The sequence below is a fragment of the Phycodurus eques genome, chromosome 12 (genome assembly GCF_024500275.1).
Source record: "Phycodurus eques isolate BA_2022a chromosome 12, UOR_Pequ_1.1, whole genome shotgun sequence".
In the NCBI taxonomy this organism is placed as follows: Eukaryota; Metazoa; Chordata; class Actinopteri; order Syngnathiformes; family Syngnathidae; genus Phycodurus; species Phycodurus eques.
The window spans coordinates 25,262,577-25,283,016 of NC_084536.1; the positions used below are offsets into that span (position 1 = coordinate 25,262,577).

At 42.8% G+C, this 20,440-nt stretch overlaps 1 long non-coding RNA gene across 1 annotated transcript; it reads right to left on the reverse strand.

The window, feature by feature from the left end:
• Window positions 1-12,802: 12,802 nt before the first annotated feature.
• On the reverse strand, window positions 12,803-18,162 carry LOC133410884 (uncharacterized). The gene is made up of 3 exons (XR_009769589.1): window positions 17,699-18,162; window positions 14,366-14,469; window positions 12,803-14,285 (listed from the first exon to the last, which is right to left on the reverse strand). It is a non-coding gene; the product is annotated as an uncharacterized LOC133410884 (long non-coding RNA).
• Between the last annotated feature and the right edge of the window lie 2,278 nt (window positions 18,163-20,440).

Below are 20,440 nucleotides of genomic sequence, written 5' to 3' on the forward strand. Positions count from 1 at the left end.
TTGTGTGCTTGGATTCATGCGTACGCACAGATTGGATTCTCTCCGCTGCTCTCCTCTCGACTGTACCTCCACGCACGACACTATCGGCCTCATCATAGACGGTAACGAGTCTGCGTATCGACAGGGAGTGGAGCAGCTGGAGCTTTGGTGCGGCCGACAACCTGAAGCTGAACACGCTTAAGCCGCTTACCCAGGCTACTAGAGCGCTTCACTTCCTCATTTGAGAGGACCGGATTGGACGAGTAACCCATGTGACCATATATGTAAATCTCAAGAAATACAATGACTGCCTGTCTGGCCCGCGTGCCTGCAGCGTTGAGAGGAGTGCAATCGCGTTGCAACTTCTATGGCGTACTACGCCTGTCAGAGCTTCACTTCACAATCCACTGAGCAGGACTGAAAAGTCAGCGGATTTGCGGAATTCCACGGATTTTCCTCGTAGATAAATAATTTATGTAATCGTGTAAATTTGCAAAAATAAATAAATAAAGAATTCTGGGGGTGGTGGTGATAACGTAGTACTCTGTCGACATTGACGGTCTGTAATCGTGACCGTGATATTTACAGCATTGAAGACCATATTATGGCAGACAAGGTGCAAATATTCTGCCATTTATATTTTATCGGTGTGATCTTTCTACACATTGAAAATTATTGTTTGCGATCAAGTTTTTACATTAATATGTTTGCGGTATGTAGGTCTCACAGAGGGACATAGTACAGAAGGAGGACTTTATTCATTGTAAAGAAGCTTGATAACGATAACGGGATCAAGAATCCGTGGAATTGGCTCTAAATGGAATTAAAAGTCGGAAATGAATACTTTCCCGAAAAACTTTCAACGATTAAAGAACCTTGGAAGGCATACTGCATCTTCTGTCATCAGGACGTGAAGTATGGATCTGGAGGGAGAACGCGCTCGGTCGATCACGTCAACGGAACGAAGCACGCACACCTGGTTAAAACAAAGCAGTCAAATTATTGAGGACCAGGTATTTTGCTATCACATTTCTATGAATTTGCTACATACTTACTATCATATATATATATATATATATATATATATATATATATATATATATGCTTTAGTCAATCTCATCCACCTGCTGTCCTATTCTGAAGAGAAAACGTGGTCTCGTTATTATGAACGGTTGAAACAGCCGAACCCCCTCTCCATGGCTGAAAGCGAGCATCACGTGGGCAAGTCGTTGTTGGGCAAGGACGTGCTGCCGACAAGAGCGCAGAATGTACTGGTACCCACTCAGATTGCAAATGACATCGATCCATCCCCTCCACTTTTTAATCATCCCCTCTTGCCTGTCTCTCTAATGACCTTGGCTGTTGTGGTCCAGTCTTCTGGAAGCTCTTCCTGTCCACCGAGGGCCTGTCTCAGCTCTTCCCGAAAAGCCACACAACACTCTTCCTTTCTCAGCTTCCACCACATGGTTCTCTGGTCTACCTTTGTCTTCTTAATCTTCCTCCCCACCACCAGAGTCATCCTACACACCACCATCCTATGCTGTCGACCAGATTCTCCCCTACCGCTACCTTGCAGTCGGTAACTTCAGATTACATCGTCTGCACAAAATGTAATCCACCAGCGTGCTTCTCCCTCTGCTCTTGTAGGTCACCCTATGTTCCTGCCTCTTCTGGAAGAAATTGTTCATTTCCATCCTTTTTGCAAAGTCTACCACCATCTGTCCCTTTCCTGAATGCCGTACTTACTCATCACTTCTTCATCAGCCCTGTTTCCTTCACCAACATGTCCATTACAATCTTCACCAATCACGACTCTCTCTCTGTCTGGGAAGCTCAGAACTACTTCGTCGAGCTCGTTCCAGAATTTCTCTTTCACCTCTTGGTCAAATCCTACCAGTGGGGCATAGCTGCTAATAATATTATACATAACACCCTCTGTATTTATACGGGTTTGGGACGGGCGTAGAGTTTGCACTGGCTTGTGCCCCCCATAGGGCTGCAGTAGACCCTTTGCTGTGACATGCATATATTTATATACCCATCGGGTGCTGTTCATTTCTTCTGATCATCCTTGAGATGGTTCAACAACTTCATTGGAGTCCAGCTTTGTTTGATTATACTGATTGGACTTGATTAAGAAAGCCCCACACCTGTCTATATAAGACCTTACAGCTCACAGTGCATGTCAGAGCAAATGAGAATCATGAGTTCAAAGGAACTGCCTTGAAGAGCTCAGAGACAGAATTGTGGCAAGACACAGATTTGGCCAAGGTTACAAAAAAAAAATTCTGTTGCACTTAAGGATCCTAAGAGCACACTGGCCTCCATAATGCTTAAATGGAAGACGTTTGGGATGACCAGAACCCTTCTTAGACCTGGCCATCCGGCCAAACTGAGCAATCAGGGGAGAAGAGCCTTGGTGAGAGAGGTAAAGAATAACCCAAAGATCACTGTGGCTGAGCTCCAGTGATGCAGTCTGGAGATTGGAGAAAGTTCTAGAAAGTCAACCATCACATCAACCCTCCACCAGTCGGGTGTTTATGGCAGAGTGGCCTGACGGAAGACTCTCCTCAGTGCAAGACACATGGAAGCCTGCATGAAGTTTGCTAAAAAACACTTGAAAGACTCCAAGATGGTGAGAAGTAAGATTCTCTGGTCTGATGAGACCAAGATAGAACTTTTTGGCTTTAATTCTAAGCGGTATGTGTCAAGAAAACCAGGCACTGCTCATCACCTTTCAATACAGTCCCAACACTGAAGCATGGTGGTGGCAGCATCATGCTGTGGGGGTGTTTTTCAGCTGCAGGGACAGGACGACAGGTTTCAATCGAAGGAAAGTTAAATGCAGCCAAGTACAGGGATATCCTGGAAGAAACACTTCTCCAGATTGCTCAGGACCTCAGACTGAGCTGAAGAGTCACCTTCCAACAAGACAATGACCCGAACCACACAGCTAAAATAACAAAGGAGTGGCTTCAGAACAACTCCGTAACTGTTCTGGAATGGTCCAGCCAGAGCCATGACTTGAACCCAATTGAGCATCTCAGGAGAGTCCTGAAAATTGCTGTCCACCAACGTTCACCATTCAAGCTGACAGAACTGGAGAGGATCTGCAAGGAGGAATGAAAGAGAATCCTCAAATCCAGGTGTGAAAAACATGGCTGTATTAGCTCAGAAGGGTGCTAAATACTGAGCAAAGGGTCTGAATACTTATGGCTGTGTGATATTTCAGTTTTTTTTTTTTATTAAATGTGCAAACATTTCAAAAAATTATTTTTTTCTGTCAATATGGGGTGCTGTGTGTACATTAATGAGGGGGGAAAAAATGAAAAATGGTTTTAGCAAATGGCTTCAATATAACCCATCCATCCATCCATTTTCTACTGCTTATCCGAGGTCAGGTCGCAGGGGCAGGGACGCCCAGACTTCCCTCTCCCAGCCACTTCATCCAGCATTTCTGGGGGGATCCAGTTGCGTTCCCAGGCCAGCCGGGACACATAGTCTCTCCAGCGTGTCCTGGGTCATCCACAGGGTCTCCTCCTGGTGGGACATGCCTGGAACACCTCACCAGGGAGGCGTCCAGGAGGCATCCTAATCAGATACCCGAGCCACCTCATCTGCCTCCTCTCAATGTGGAGGAGCAGTCGCTCTACTCTGAGCCCCTTCCGGACGACCGAGCTTCTCACTCTCTCTCTAAGGGAGAGCCCGGACACACTGTGGAGGAAACCCATTTCAGCCGCTTGTAACCAGGATCTTGTTCTTTCGGTCATAACCCACAGCTCGTGACCATAGCTGAGGGTAGGAACGCTGATCGACCGGTAAATTGAGAGCTTGGCATGTTGGCGTAGCTCCTTCTTCACCACAACGGACTGATACAAAGTCTGCATTACTGCAGACGCTGCACCGCCTTTCGTTTCATTCTTCTCTCACTCGTGAACAAGACCACAAGAGACCTGAACTCCTCCACTTGACGCAGGATCTCATCCCCGACCTGGAGAGGGTATGGGGCTATGTGCGCGGTCATGTGACTGCTTTGTTTGTTGTTTTAAAAATCATAAAGGTGGATTTACCATTCGCCAAACACAGGCAATTGCAAAAGGTTTCCAGTGGCCCCCAACTGTTCAAAACTGCCAGGAAAAACTCGTCTTGTGCTTTCACGCTTCGCAAAAAGTTAAATTTCCAGTTATAAAAGTGGTATTTATATGACATCACTGGTACCCTTCTGTGGTAGCATTTTAGAATAAATCTCATGAGAAGAGATGTCACAAAAATTATGGCTTAAAATTCACGTTTTGAGGGTTGTTTGTTTGTTTGTTTGTTTTTTAAAGAAAATGAAATTGTACGACTACACAGATTTGACCTTAGAGTTTCCACTTTATTTTGATCTGTTCAACCATTTTCTATACCTCTCATCCTCATTAGCAGGGAGATGCAGTCATGGTAGGAAGAGCCTCACCTGCATGAGATTAAAATATATATATATAATTATTATAATAATAACGACCCTTGTGAGAATGAGCGGCTCAGAAAATGGATGGATGGATGATTACATAAAATGATTTTCCATTTTACTTCTCTGGTGTCTGCTTTATATTGATTTTCTTTTTTAATCCAATAATGTCCATCATTTCATCATAAAAACTGCTGAATTTGTGTATTTCTTGTTGAAATAGCTGGCAACCAGTTCAGGGTGTACCCCGCCTCTCGCCCAGTGTCAGTTGGCAAAGGTTCCAGCAGGCCCGTGACCCTATTGGGATAAGCGGCACGGAAAACAGATGGATGGGTGAGTTTTTTTTGCTGCAAAATGAAAGAGCCCCTTTGTCCCAATGAGTCATTACCGCCACATTATAGTCACAGTCAATAATGCTAACTGTACCAGAGAGGTGAAGGTGAGTAACTGCACTACAGACCCTTTCCAAAAAATGTTAATATCATGGAAAAGTTAATTTAATTCCATAATTCTATTCAAAAAGTCAAACTTTAATCGAGTATAGATGCAGGGCCCACAATTTAATTTCATTTAAACAATTTAAAGTATTTATTTGTATATTTTTTACATAATTTGGGCTTTCAGCTCATAAAACCCACAAAATCAGGAAATTAAAAAAAATTAATACGGTGAAGGAATCAGCCCAAATTTTGCAGGCCATAAAAGTTTTCAACTGAGTGTCACACACGAATCATCTACTAAACTCAAAGCACCTGCACAGGTTTCCCCAGGTGTCATTAAATTGCTTCAGTTTGATTCAATTGTCTCAGTTGGGTTCAATATGGGGAAGACTGCAGACTTGACAACTGGCCAGAAGACCATCATTGATACACTCCATAGGATAGGTAAGTCACAAAAGTTCATAGCTAAGGAGGCCGTCGGTTCACAGAGTGCTGTGTCCAAGCATATCAATGGAAAGTCTAGTGGAAGGACAAAATGTGGCATGAGAAGATGCACCAGCAAAAGACATGACCGTGGGCTTCAACGGATTATCAAAACCCAGCACATTCAGACCACATTCCTCAGGTCGAGCCTGCGGCAACTTAGGAAGCGTCTCAACTGGACCAAGGAGAAGGACTGGACTGTTGGTCAGTGGTCCAAGGTCCTCTTTTCCGATTAAAGTAAAGTGTGCTTTTCATTCGGGAATCAATGTCCAAGGGTTTGGAGGAAGACTGGTGAAGAACAGAACCCAAGCTGTGTGAGGTCCAGTGTGAAATATCCACATGATTTGTGGTGCAATGTCCAGTGCAGGTGTTTGGCAAACTCTGCTTTCTTAAATCTAAAGTCACCGCAACAGTCAACCAGAATGTGTTAGAGGACTTCATGATTCCTTCTGCTGAGGATCTGTGTGGAGATGCAGATTTCATTTTCCTGGACCCTGCCTATACTGCCAGAAGCATCAAAACCTGGTTTGATGCCCATGCATCACAGTACTTGACTGGCCAGCAAACTCACCAGATCTAAACCCCATTGAGAATCGATGGAGTATTATCAAGAGGGAAATGAGGGGCGCCAGACCCACAAACAAAGCAGGCATCAAGGAAATCTGGCCTTCCATAACTCTCAGGCAATGCCACAGGCTGATTGCCTCAATGCTGCGGGGCAACGAGGCAGTGATTAAAGCAAAGGGATTCCCAACCTAGTATTAAAGATTAACATATCGTTTTGAAAGTTGATTGATTTTATGAGACCCTAATGTCTTTCTTTTTTTCTTTTCTACAAAAACTGAGAAGTAAATTATTTCTTCACAGTTTTCAAATTTTTTGAATTCCTGATTTTGTGGGTTTTGGGAAGCACAAATTATGTAAAAAAATAAACAAATAAATACTTTAAATTGTTTATATTGTGGGCCCTGAATCTATAATTTATGAAAGTGAATGGAATTATGGAAATAAATAATCTTTTCCATTGTGTTAAATTTTTTTGGAAAGGGTCTGTATATTGATAAATTTAAAAAAACTGCGATGGACTCAATACGCAATACGTGAACAACGATATTGTGAGGCATTACTGTAATTTAAATAAATTTAATAAAACTAACTTTGTAGTGTTTGACCAGCTCTAAATTGATTTGTTCCAAAGAGGTGAACTATTGCTGGGATTTTAAATGAAAAAAAAAAAATCCTTTGAAAAAGCTCTCGTATATAAAGCACAGACCAGGTTCAAGAGGAGGTTGCCCTCTTGTAAATCTGTCAGCACAAAATTTAACCCAATCCAGATTTCCACCCTGTTTAGAATGATAGGCAGAACGACAGCATAGGTCAATGTCTGGATGTTATCGCAGCACCAAATAGACTCAAGAAGGCTAAGGAGTTTTGTTGGATGAGTATGTGTTACTACATTTTGAAGCTATCCAGGGAGTTATAAAAGAGAGGGACAAAAAATATACGATAAACTCAAGTAGGAGAGCACAAAGGTTATGAAAACAATGCAGTGTCTTGTAAACTGAGAGAGGCTGGAAGGGGTTATGCTTTGACTTTAATCCTAAATGACCTGGCTATAGAGGGATTGTGTACCCCTTTTGTTCTCAGGGCAATTGCATTTACATAGATCTGTGTGGGGAATTGTGATCGGGGTTTAACAGGAGTTTTTATGTTCTAAAGTCTGATGGCATGGGGCGTGTGAGTGTAAGCATGCCATGCATGTGTGTACTGTCAGTATTTTTTAGTGCTGCATGCTTGTGAAATAGAAATAGCTGTGGACCATTAAATGTATCAAAACAGTCCAGTTAAACGTCTTTACTGTGTGATCATTTGTGTGCTCATGTAGAAGTCCAGTACTGTACATAGTATGATCACTTTTCAAGTCACGTTTGAGCCGAATTGTTCCCATTTTTCCAGTGGGGGCACTGTTGAATCATAAGTCAAACTTAAAAAATGTACGGTGAGTTTTATCTAACCTGGTGTTTGAAAAATGCACACACTGAGATAGAGGAGCGGGATAGGCTGAGAGTGAACAGACTCCCTGCATTTGTGTATGTTGTGTGGACCTTGCAACTCCTGCTTTTTGGGAGGCTTGTTATCATTGTTCAGCTGTATTGTTTATGTGTGGTACTGTGCTGTATGTAGGGAGCTTTCCCAGGGTCTGTGCTGCCAGTTTATTGAGCCCAGCATATCTTTCTAACTGCAGAGTCCCTTCCTGCTATTCACAGCTGGTTCCTTCCTCCATCTAATGCCTTGCTCCTGACCATCATCACCATAACTGATAGGAAGGTCTTGCAAAAAAAGGCTACAACTTGGGAGGGAATTTTAGCTATATATATATTTTATATATATATATTTATATTTGTTTTTGTGACTTAAAACAGTATTTGTATTTCTCTGATTAAAATTAAAAAGGACCATGAATACCGTCCTCTCCCAATAATTTTATCAATAAACTAGTTTAGACAAATCTGAAAGCAAATTAGAAAGCACGTTATTTATCAATAGCAAATAATACATGTATTATGGAATTTTATCTTATTTAGTTTTTTTTTAATTACTGCATGGTGCCCACAAATAAAAAAACTAACTCATATCTGACTGTTGAAATGATTTACATGGGAAAAAGATAAATACTGCTGCATGCTGATTTTTTCTGCCATTCATTTACAGGAATGTGGATAACTTTGTCAGAGGTTTAAAAGTAAGGAATACATCATGTTTATCACACAATACTGTCTGATTAAAGAGAGAGAGAGAGAGAGAGAGAGAGAGAGAGAGAGAGAAACAGACAGAGGAACAATGTGGGTAATACGTGTTCATGAAATAGTTATTTTAAGCCCAGTACATACTGTTTATACCGATAATCAGGCCGATTTTGACCTTGATTCCACACTTCTGATCAAACATGTCTAAATCTTATCCTTACTGATTATCGTGTGTTGTGGTGTGTGTGAAGAATGATTTTTCTTCCAGGAAACGTACAAGTTCACCTTAGCTGTTCATCAGCCTCACTGCCTGTATAAGGAAGCTGTTGAGCACTCTGGAGGGCTGAATCATGCTATTGTTAAATGGTTTAGTGTCTCTTGAGATTTATATTATTTATTATGCATTATTTATTCCTCAGGCAAAATTCTCTCTTTACTCTTGGGCCAAGTGTGCCAGAGTGGCATGTGACTTGCTTAAGGGCACCTCCAAAGTGACAAACTGGCTTTTCTCCTGGCAAACTGGCCATTCTCCAGCTCCATAAAAGTAAGGTAGGGAGGGCTGGATGGATGGATGGATGGATGGATGGATGGATACATACATACATACATACATACATACATACTGTACATATATAGAGTGCATACAGTGGGGGTGGAGTATTTAGACCACTACCAATTGTGCAAGTTGTCGAAATTAAAAAGATGAGAGAGGTCTGGATTTTTTTTCATAGGCACACTTCAACTGTGAGAGAGAGAACTGTGAGAGACAGAATGTGAAACAATCCAGCAAATCACATTGTATGAGTTTTAATTTATTTGCATATTCTGAAAAATAAATATTTGGACACCTACCAACCAGCAAGAATTTTGGTTCTCACAGACCTGTTACTTCATCTTTAAGAAGCTTTTTTATCCTCCACAGATTACCTGTATTAATGGCACCTGTTTTAACTCCATATCTGAATAAAATACACCTATACCCTCAAAGAGTCAGACTCCAACTTCTCCATCGTGGCCAGGACCAGGGAGCTGTCTAAGGACATCAGGGACAAAACTGTAGGCCTGCACAAGGCTGGGATGAGCTCCTCTACAACAGACAAGCAGCTTGGTGAGAAGAGATCAACTCTTGGCCTAATTATTAAAAGATGAAGGAAATACAACCCCAATTCCAATGAAGTTGGGACGTTGCGTTAAACACAAATAAAAACAGAATACAATGATTTGCAAATCATGTTCGACCTATATTTAATTGAATACACTACAAAGACAAGATATTTCATGTTCAAACTGATAAAATGTATTGTTTTTAGCAAATAATCATTAACTTAGAATTTTATGGCTTCAACATGTTCCAAAAAAGCTGGGACAGGGTCAGGTTTACCACTGTGTTACATCACCCTTTCTTTTAACTACATTCATTCAATAAATGTTTGGGAAATGAAGACACTTATTGTTGAAGCTTTGTTGGTGGAATTCTTTCCCATTCTTGCTTGATGTACAGCTTCAGCTGTTCAACAGTTCGGGGTCTCCGTTGTCGTATTTTATGCTTCATAATGCGCCACAAATTTTCAATGGGAGACAGGTCTGGACTGCAGGCAGGCCAGTCTAGTACCCGCACTCTTTTATTACGAAGCTATACTCTTGTAACGTGCAGAATGTCAGTTTGGCATTGTCTTGCTGAAATAAGCAGGGCCGTCCATGAAAAAGATGTTGCTTGGATGGCAGCATATGTTTCTCCAAAACCTGTATGTACCTTTGAGCATTAATGGTGCCTTCACAGATGTGTAAGTTACCCATGCCATTGGCACTAACACAGCCCCATGCCATCACAGATGCTGGCTTTTGAACTTTGCGTCCATACCAGTCCGGATGGTTCTTTTCCTCTTTGGGCCGGTGGTCATGACGTCCACAATTTCCAAAAACAATTTGAAATCTGTAGTCGTCGGACCACAACACTTTTCCACTCCATTTTCAGTCCATCTTAGATGAGCTCGGGGCATTTCTGAGTGTTGTTGATAAATGGCTTTTGTCTTGCATAGTGGCGTTTCAAGTTAATGTATTTACTGACGTTGGTTTTCTGACGTGTTCCTGAACCCATGTGGTAATGTCCTTTACACATTGATGTTGGTTTTTAATGCCGTGCCGCCTGAGGGATTGAAGGTCACAGGTATTCAATGTTGGTTTTCGGCCTTGCTGCTTGTATGCAGTGATTTCTCCAGATTTTTTTATCCTTTTGATCATATTATGGACCGTAGATGATGAAATCCCTAAATTCCTTGCAATTGTGCGTTGAGGAACATTGTCCTTTAACTGTTCGACTATTTTCTCACGCACTTGTTCACAAAGAGGTGAACCTCGCCCCATCTTTGCTTGTGAATGACTGAGCAATTCAGGGAATCATGGCACCCACCTGCTCCCAATTAACCTGTTCACCTGTGGAATGTTCCAAACAGGTGTTTGATGAGCATTCCTCAACTTTCTCAGTCTTTTTTTTGCCACCTATCCCAGCTTTTTTGGAACATGTTGCAGCCATAAAATTAAGTTAATGATTATTTGCTAAGAACAATAAAGTTTATCAGTTTAAACATTAAATATCTTGTCTTTGTAGTGTATTCATTTAAATATAGGTTGAACATGATTTTCAAAGCATTGTATTCTGTTTTTATTTATTTTTAACACAACGTCCCAAGGTCATTGGAATTGGGATTGTCCAAGATGACTGAAAGTCTCCCTTGACCTGGGGCTCCATGCAAGATCTCACCTCGCGTATCATTGATCTTGAGAATGGTGAGGGATCAGCCCAAAACTACATGGGGGGATCAATAACTTGATGACAGCTAGGACCACAAACACAAAGGTTACTATTTTTACCACACGACGTCATCATGGATTAAAATCCTGGAGCGCCAGAAAGCACCCCCTACTTATGAGGAGGATTGGGGGAGTCCCACCCCAAAAAAGGGTGGCGGGTGAACCCCAATGTACAGACACCGAAGCCTGGGGCAATAAGTATGCCCATGCCTGCGCGACATCTCTCACCTTGGGCAACTCCAGAGTGGAAGAGAGTTGCCCATGCCTCTCAAGAAAACTGGTACCGGACCCCAAGCTGTGTGTTGAGGCGAGCCCAACTATGTCTTGTCAGAATTTCTTGACCTTGCACACCGGCTCATGCTTCCTTGCCATTCACGGAACGTTCTACTTACCTAGAGCCAGCTTCTGTCGCTGGGCATTGGACCGCCAAGATCCCCTCCTCCACTCACAGAGCACCCGACCCCCTTGGCCCCTCCCACAAGTGGTGAGCCCATAGGAAGGGGTGTATGAAACTGTTGATATGCATAATATACATGTATAATGTTGCACATTGAAAGTCAATGTCATATTTGAACAAAGAGTACAATTTAAGAGATAAGCATATAAATAATCTAAACAGTGTATAGTATTTAAATTATGATATTTTGCACAGTGTCCAGAAGAATTTTTTTTCCACAGTGAAAAGTTATTATCTCAGTGAATAATGAACAGTATAAAAGATAATCTAAAGTACAAGTGTCAAAACTCAAGGCCTGGACGTCAGATCCAGCCCGCCACTTTTCTTTTAATAACATAAAGCTATTGCCAGCATTTTTTTGCTACCAACCCCCCTTTTGAAATGAATTGAATAATAGTTGAACAAACATTTTTTTTTTACTGGCTTCTTATTAAAAATCAGTTTGGTGCATATGTAATAATATGAAATCATACTGTACATTTATATGGGTTTATATGGGTAGACTGCCTCACAGTGTGTTTATCATCGCTTTGTGTAAGCTTTAGAAATGCTAATTGTGTTTTGGGATCATAGTTTACTGTGTAAACATTATTTAGGCGATTACAATAATTTTAGGGGCGGTTCAATTATTCGCTGAAATTCTCTATTTGCGATCGGCTTTGGCCCTATTCCATGCGAATAGTGGGGGTGCACTGTACTGCTAGTTTTGTTCTGTGTCTGCTCTGGCGTCAGACCAGTTAAAAATAATTACAGAGCCTAAGACAAGTATCAACGCTCCCATTTCCCTTAGCTAATTTTTTACCCTTTCTGTTTCCATGAATCACTAAAGGCTCTTTCACACTGCACTTGGCAAGGCGTCTGATGCTGTCGACTTTCCAATTCATTGTGTGTGCTCAGGAGGCATCAGTGCGTTTTGACGTGAAACCGAGCATCAATACAGAGGGCATCTGATGCTCAGTGTCGCGTCATCGGATAGAAAAATTCTGGAGCGTTGACTTGGTGATGTTAAAAAGCTCCTCCGTTGGGAGCGGAGCTGGCGGAGTGATTTCTGGGTGCTATTTTGGTGGACTTGTACTGTATATGGCAAAGCGGAAATGGAGGACGCAGAGTTGCATTCCACTCAGCGGGGAAAGCTCCACTTCCAAATATGGGATGGCCGCACCCCCATTGCTATCGTGGTTGTGGTTTGACGCAGGGGCTTTTCACACTGAGCAAGTGCAGTGTGAAAAGGCCTTAACTCATTGTCCAGTCATTTGCATCGACCAAATGATTCTGATGAACCACTGAATATTTTATGCTTTTTCTCTATCAGACAGCTGGATACCTGGATATTGTTAAGTAATTAAAAGCAGGCTGAATATGTGATCAGAATCAGAATCATCTTTACTTGCCAAGGAATTTGTCTCCGGGTGTTGGAGCCACTCGAGTACGACAACATACAGTCAATTGACAGAGAATACTTCTGAGACATAAAGACATTCAAAACACAGTCCACTGAGCAATAAAAGGTTTCCAGTAATATGGTAATGCCAGTACAATTGTTTTTTTTTTTTTTTTTAAACTGTGCAAAAATCTGGAGAGTCTTCTAGCAATTAGAGCAGTTTGAAATGACTAATAGAACAATAGAGGGAGTTGGAGCTGATGTGCTATACCTTTGTGAATACAATTATCATCTGCACGGAGAGCCAGAAGAAATAGTGGTTTGGTTCACCATGGCGCTCTCGGCTCGTGGCGGCTCTTTTCATCGCAAGTGATGATGAAATTACCTGATTTACCGTAATAAATGCACAGCCCCTGGATGACACCACGCTGACGTTCCTGGTGTCTATTCGGGTGTTACCAATTTGAATGGGCTCATTAGGTGTAGGGGGTGACGAAGGGGCAGTAGGTGGTGCAAGAAGGCCGGTGAGATGCTGACAGCGCGGTGCTCACGGTGGGAGTGATCTTATGTGCTCGGACTCCCCTCTCCTGTGCTCTCTCTCGCGGTCTGTTATCTTTGCGGATGGCGAGTGCTATAAGATCCTGGAGAGAGGAGGGCTCGTCCCAGGCAGCGAGCACATGTTTGAGTTGCTCAGAAAGTCCGTTTAGAAAAATCACCCTAAGCGCAGCGTCATACCAATCACATTCACCCGCAAGTATCCTAAATTCAATCGCATATGCAGCTACGGCACTAGCGCCCTGAGAGAGCATAAGGAGGCGGCGGGTGGCTTCTCTGCCCTGAATGGGGTGATACCTTTTTTAGTTCGGCAGAAAAATAATCGACTGACTGGAGTACCGGAGAGGAGTTGTGCCATAACGTGGTGGACCATTAGACTGCTTTGCCGTGGAGGAGGTTCGTGACAAATGTGACCTTGGATTGTTCAGTGGGATAACTGTACGGTTGAAGGTTGCAAACTAGTGAGCAATTAGGTAAAAACTGGCTCCATGTACCTCGGTCCTCAGAATAGGGCTTGGGCGGAGGCACATGAGGTTCTTTGTACGGGAGGTGGAGTGGCTGGGAAGCTGCAGGCTCGGAAGGAGTACTTACGGGAAGAAGGTTGGATTGCATTTTCGAAGACAGGAGGGATACTTGTTGCTTAAGGGAGTGTAAAGATTCCATGATTTCCTGAAGAGTTTTATCTTGTCGCCTTATGTGGGCGCCTTGGAGGGTGATAGCGTGTTTCAGCGCCTCCGGGTTTGCTGGGTCCATTTTTGGCCAGAGTATTCTGTCATGAATTGGATGGAGACTGGATCCAAGAGAAGACAGAGGCTGAAAGCTTGTGATGAACAGTTTATTGAAAAGAGAAATGTAGATGTTCCTTGAGATGCGCTGGCAGGTTGTTGAGGCAGAGAATACGTGGCAGGCAGTGACGAGCACGGGTGGCTGGCTTGACGGTGAGGTGGCAGAGATCCACTTGGGGAAGGACATGGAGGATACACTGAGGACAAGGAAGAACGAAGTTCAGAATGATGACAAGGAATTAAGTAGGCTTACTTTGAGACTGGGGAGCCGTTGTACCGTTTGGACGCTTCAATCCTCTGGCAAGGTATCAGGATCAGGCAGGCTTAAATGTAGGTGGTAACGAGGGCTGATTGGTGACAGGTGCGCAGCCGACGAAGGTGCTGGAAAGAGAGAGGGGAGGGGAGGGGAGACAGAGAGAGAGAGAGAGAGAGAGAGAGAGAGAGAGAGAGAGAGAGAGAGAGAGATGACGCAAAGCACCACCAAGGCTCCAACAGAAGATGGCTCATGACATAGCGATTGTAATGCATGCCAGACTGATTCAGAGTCGTTAGTGGTAAACTGTTTTTCTAACTTTACTGCATAATTTCTCTTTGCAATGTTAATTTCTTTAGTCAGCTGGTTTCTAGTGCAATTACACGAAGCTCTAGCCTCACTTGAATATGCGTCCTCTTTAGCCTGGCAAAGTTGCTTAAGTTTGGCAGTGAACCACGGCTTATTCTTCTTGAACGTGCAAAATAACTTTGTTGGTACACACACCTCTTCACAGAAACTGATAGAGGATGTGACAGTGTGTGTGTGTGTGTTGGTGACTAGCTTCCACACACAGCGAATCAAAAATATGAATCATTGGTGGTAGCCAATCAGGAGCAGAGTGGGACAGGTTATCGTTCCATACAATGGACACGGGAGTTTTTTCCGGAGTCGATTAAATGTTCATTGTTGTGGTAACACCTGCCGCGCCGCTCACAACGCAGCAAGTCGCTGGCAGAATGGCGTTTGTGCCGTAGATACACACAGTTGGGACAAAGGGAAAGTTAACTGTTTATTACATTCACTACCTGCGAGCTAATGAGCTAGCAAGCTAAGGGCTGGAGTTATAGAGCTCACTCCACTGCGGCGACATCGTTAGATCGTCAGCGCTCTGAGTTGTGTGCCTGTGTGTTCCCCACATATCACACACGCACACATGGGAAAGTTAACGGTTTATAAACCATAAGCACAGCAGCACACATCAAAATATTCAGGCAGTAGTTGACTTCAGCGTCATTGGATTGACAGGTGAAGGTCTCACATCACAGTACAGCAGCTTGAGGGCAGGACCTTATTTTATATTTCATCCTTGAGTTAACCAAGTAAAAGCTTATTGAGAGATACAATCTCTTTTTCAAAAGCCAAGAGGCAGCAGAAATTATACAGTGCATAACATGACAACAGTCATACAATAAATACAAATAAAGTCTAAAAATTAACAGTGAAATTAAAATGTTTGGCATTTGACTTAAAAACAGTGACAAAGCCCAAATGCTTTCGAATACATAGTGTTTTATTTGTTTATTTATTTATTTTTGATTCATTCAAATTTGGCTGGCTTTAGAAACTTTTTTGGGGGGGTCTCTTTAGTTGGTTGATGACGCTATACCTATGTGCCAAATGTTTTATATTTGTTTAAGTACAGTTTTTGCAAACAGAGCTATAGTCTAATTTAATTTATGTTTTTTGTATGTATCTCTGATAGTTGATTTATTGCTCTACATTGCAATGCCAATGTTCAATGTTCTTTGGAATTGAAAGTTAATTGTTCTTAAAAAAGAACTTGAATTATTATGCTTTATAATATCATATCAGTGGCATAAAAAAATATCGATACCATGGTTTATCATGATAGTTTTTGGGAAAATCTATCGTCCTCAAAACATTTGCTATTATGGCAGGCTGAAACATAATACGTTGAGAGAGAACAAGAGCACAACGGATAACACAAAAATATTGTACAAATTTAAAAATAAAAATCTGCAATATAGCAGGACCGCGAAGCAACAACCGTCATATAGCGGAGGATTACTGTATCTGTACTCCATGACGATAAGGTGCAGGGACTCATTGTTCCAGGGCTGGGACTCATTTTTTCCAGTTTTTGTGCATCTTGGGACTCAAATAGTCTCAAGTGTAAAATGATCTATGAATAAGTAATAGAAAATGGATGGATGGAGGGTTATTAAAGAATTAACTAATACAGAAGATTTTGTATTGTTTTGTTTACTATTAAAGGGGGAAACGTCAGGTGAAGGCATTTAAACGGTGTTCAAAAGGTACATGCATGACCTCAACAATCAAGTTAGTTGCTATAAAAACATATGGCGCACAGGCTATAATGGCACGACAAAGATGGAGTTATTAAACAGCACTTTTGGATTCTTGTAGATAGGAATTCCCCCTTCCATTTTATGGGGCTTTAAAATGCCGCACTCATTTTGTATGGTGTTCACAGCGTGGTAGGGCGTGGGGTGGACGGCGGCCCAACAAGCTTGCCATATTTGTCCCTGGTTGCTAAGCAACCGAACAAGAAGATCCCCGGTGGCATTTACTGCTTATTTAAACGTGAAGTAGGCTACAACTCGGCAATATGGATTTGTCATCATTACAATAAAAAAGCGCGGCTTTATGTTTACTAAGCAGGAGGAGGAGGGAAGGAGGTGGAGCAGCAGCAGCAGCGGGAAGAGCAGGAGGAGACAGCGAGCAGCAGCAAGAAAAAGTAGGGGTCCATCTGACTAATAAAGGCACGGCAGGATCTCGGGGGTTTCAGTCTCTTCCTTGAGGTACAGCTGATTGGAGGCCACTTCAAGGTGTACTTCGGGCTTCTTCAAGTTTCTACATGCTTTCTTCACTGTAGCCTACAACACTGCCAAAATATCACGCTCTTTTCACTCTGAAATCACTCGGCCACCGTATCTTCTATTGGATGTAGCGTCTGATGTCACTGCAGCACTGTGCCCAAATAATGGCGAAGCCGCTAACAGATGCATCCGCACATGAGGAACGACGCAACGAAAAAAAATGATTGAAAAGCCAAATGCAACACACCACGGTGTAGGGAATATTTCGGCTTCAAACCGCATGAGCAAGATGAGCCCACAGTATGCCAAATTTGTTTTCAGCCCCACAATTAACAGTCACTGCCTCATGAGGCATTTTGGTTGACAATGTACATTTGTAAATACAAACGGAACACTGCAAAATGGTGTGCACCAACAGAAAGTGGAGTTAGCTACATTGCAAAATAAATACCGCTCTTTAATACAGTTGAAAAGCCAGCATTCAAGAAATGCAGTAAACGTTTGACAAACAGTACAAATCGCCTGTAAGGAAATACGTTACACACAAATGGCAAATCTACATCGTAAAACAAAATCAAAATCAAACAAAATCTGTGAAGTTGCAACCAAATATTTATTTTCCTATTTATATATATTTTAAAGTTGTATGTACCCCCCAGACTCTTATTAATCTTCCACACACTCTTAACTAACCTCTACTACACCTTTATGAACACTTTCCATACCTTTAAACATACATAATATTACCAATATAAAATTCTGTAAAGGTACTCACCGTTGATGTTGAAGGTGATGATGATGATACTGTACTGCTCAGCGAAGAAGAGCATTACTTCTGAAGGCAACCCTTTATCAGAATCATCTTTATTTGCCAAGTATGTCCAAAAAACACAATTTGTCTCCGGTAGTTGGAGCCGCTCTAGTACGACAACAGACAGTCAATTGACAGAGAACACTTTGGAGACATAAAGATATTGACAAAAAAACAGTCACTGAGCAATAAAGGGTTGCTAGTTATCTGGTAACATGCCTAAGGGAAGTTGCTGGCGCTGCTTCTACACCTGTGCAAGAAGGTTTTTATAAACTGCCATACTTCCCATCAATATCGTTGGCAAACTGCAACAAACAAAGCATGTGGGGGTCTCATTCTTGAAACACTTCTCTGGCGATTCTGACCATGGTTGCAAGCAGATAAAGGCTTAAGCCTTCTTCTTCTCCAACCTCTTCTTCCTCATCCTCACCTGCTGACTTCGTCATCTCGATTAGCTCTTCATCTGTCCAAGGCTGAGTGGTTAATCAGCTCATTTATATCCTTTTTTACACCATTTGTCATTTTGCCAGCTTCACAGCCTTATCAACAGCTGAATGATGAACGCCTTCAGGAGACAACCCCTTACAGTAGTGGACAACTTCTGGCCACAATTTCCTCCAGCTGGCATTTGAAGTGTCACTCTTCATCTCCTGTTTTGCCTTTTGAACATTTTGGAGACACAACGCAATAGTGTATTCACCCCAGTGCGCCTTTAGCGAGATGTCATTTTTTTTAGTCAATGCATTCGCATATAAAGCGCCTTAAAAGCGCAAATAACGCCTTGATCCAGTGGCTGAATCAGCGATGTGGTGTTCAGCAGCAAGAAATTGATCTGCACTTGTGAAAATTATGCTCTTACCCTATTCATCGTTTAAAAGGGAGGGTGAGAGATGTTTGGTGTCTCATACTCTCGTCGTGGTACTCTGTAGTGATATGCCGTTGCAAGTGGTTGTTTCTGCAGACTTTGCTGCAAACTCAACAAAAGCCCTCCTTCCTGGGCCTTTCTTAGCTGTATGTGGTGGCGTTGCTTGGCCTATTTTAGGGGGGATTCTCAAGCCCCCCCAATTTTTGGTAATATATGTTCATGGCAAAAGTTCATTATCCTAGTCCCCCTAAAACCAATTTACAGCCCCTCTAAAAAAATTATTGATCCCCACAAAATGGACTGGACTTGTTTGGCCACATTTATAGAATAGGTCTAATAGGTCTTTACGGTTAACGTTACTGTCGTACAGTCGTGTCGTCTCCCTCGCGTTGCTTTCTCTTGAACATCTTCTTCTCTGGTGGAACAAGCTACATATATCCTTCTTAGTTTTTGGCCGTTGGTGATGTATACCGCCACCTACTGTACCGGAGTGTAAGCGCAAAAATCTATTAGTGGTGGCCCAAATTTAAATTTATTTGTGACGACCAGCCATAAATAAATGTATATGTGGGAAACACTGCAAAATATTATATGGATTTGAAAAATTATCCTACTCACCTAGAAAATTTTTAGCGTTGTTTGAAACTATACATTTGGGAAATGTTAATTGTAACCCGTCTACTTGCTATGTAGACAAATTTCAAAGTTGTGATAAAAACTACGACACGGTTGCGGGTCATCATTGCCCTGTGATTGTCTCGCCTCACCCCATCAGTGTCCCAATTTTATTGCACGACACCCCAGCACACATGATCACATTACAGGGGTAATGGTTACACGTCGGGATCTGGTAACCATACTAATAGGGTGGGTGGTGGGTATTCACATTTCTCTTGGCTTGACTCCTGGGGCCTGTGCCCCATCATTGTTCGCGACGGGCGCTAAACATGGGTTCGCTTATGGCGGGCTGGGACCGTTGGACCCTGTTGGTGGCTGGGGCCCCCATGGTCTGTGGGGGCGGAGGCGGCAGTGGGGCGAGCTGCGTGTGGGGTGTAGGGGTGTGGGGGTATTGGGCATGGGGGGCGGTGGGCCATGCCCCTCCCTTTGGGACTGGTCGGGTGCTTCGGTTGAGCATGGGGACCGCCCTGGGTCCTGGGGAGTGGGTGGCGTCCCCCTGGCTGGGTCTCCTGCGGGATGGGCTCGCTGGCTTTGCCCCCCTTGCGGGTGGAGGGGGCCAGGCCTACCCTTCCTTGATTTGCCGGCTCAACCCTTCCTCAATGTGCCGGCTCAGCAACTCCGTACACCAGTTGACTAACATGCATGTGATTTGGTGTTCATTCACTAATAAGTTCCATAGACATGCTATAGGCTTTAATTGCTTGTGCTGGGACCACTAATAATAACAGCGGTGAAATTAATCAAATCAACTCACAGATTCTTACAGGTGTTTAGACACTATAAAAACCATCCCACCACGCAACTCATCAGGAGCACTGCCTTATTCATTTCCCACATCCTGTCCTGTCCTGCACTTTTCTGTCCTCTCTCATTTTGTTCTACTGGTTAGTTGTCGTATGTCCTCACCGGGTGTGTCTCCCCCCCATCCACAAAAAAGACCATGATTTGACTGTTGTAACGTTACTTGTGGTCGAATATCTAGACTAACTATTGTTCTGCTGTGGTTCGCACCCCTATTCGCCTTGCCCGTTCTGTCCCTCTGTCAGTACCCTAAAACCCTTTTCTGTCAGGCTGGATTTTCAGTAAACATCAGGAAAATTACAAAACAAAAACAATAAGCAGAGGGAGTATTTCAAACTCCCCCTGTTGCAGAGAAAAACTGT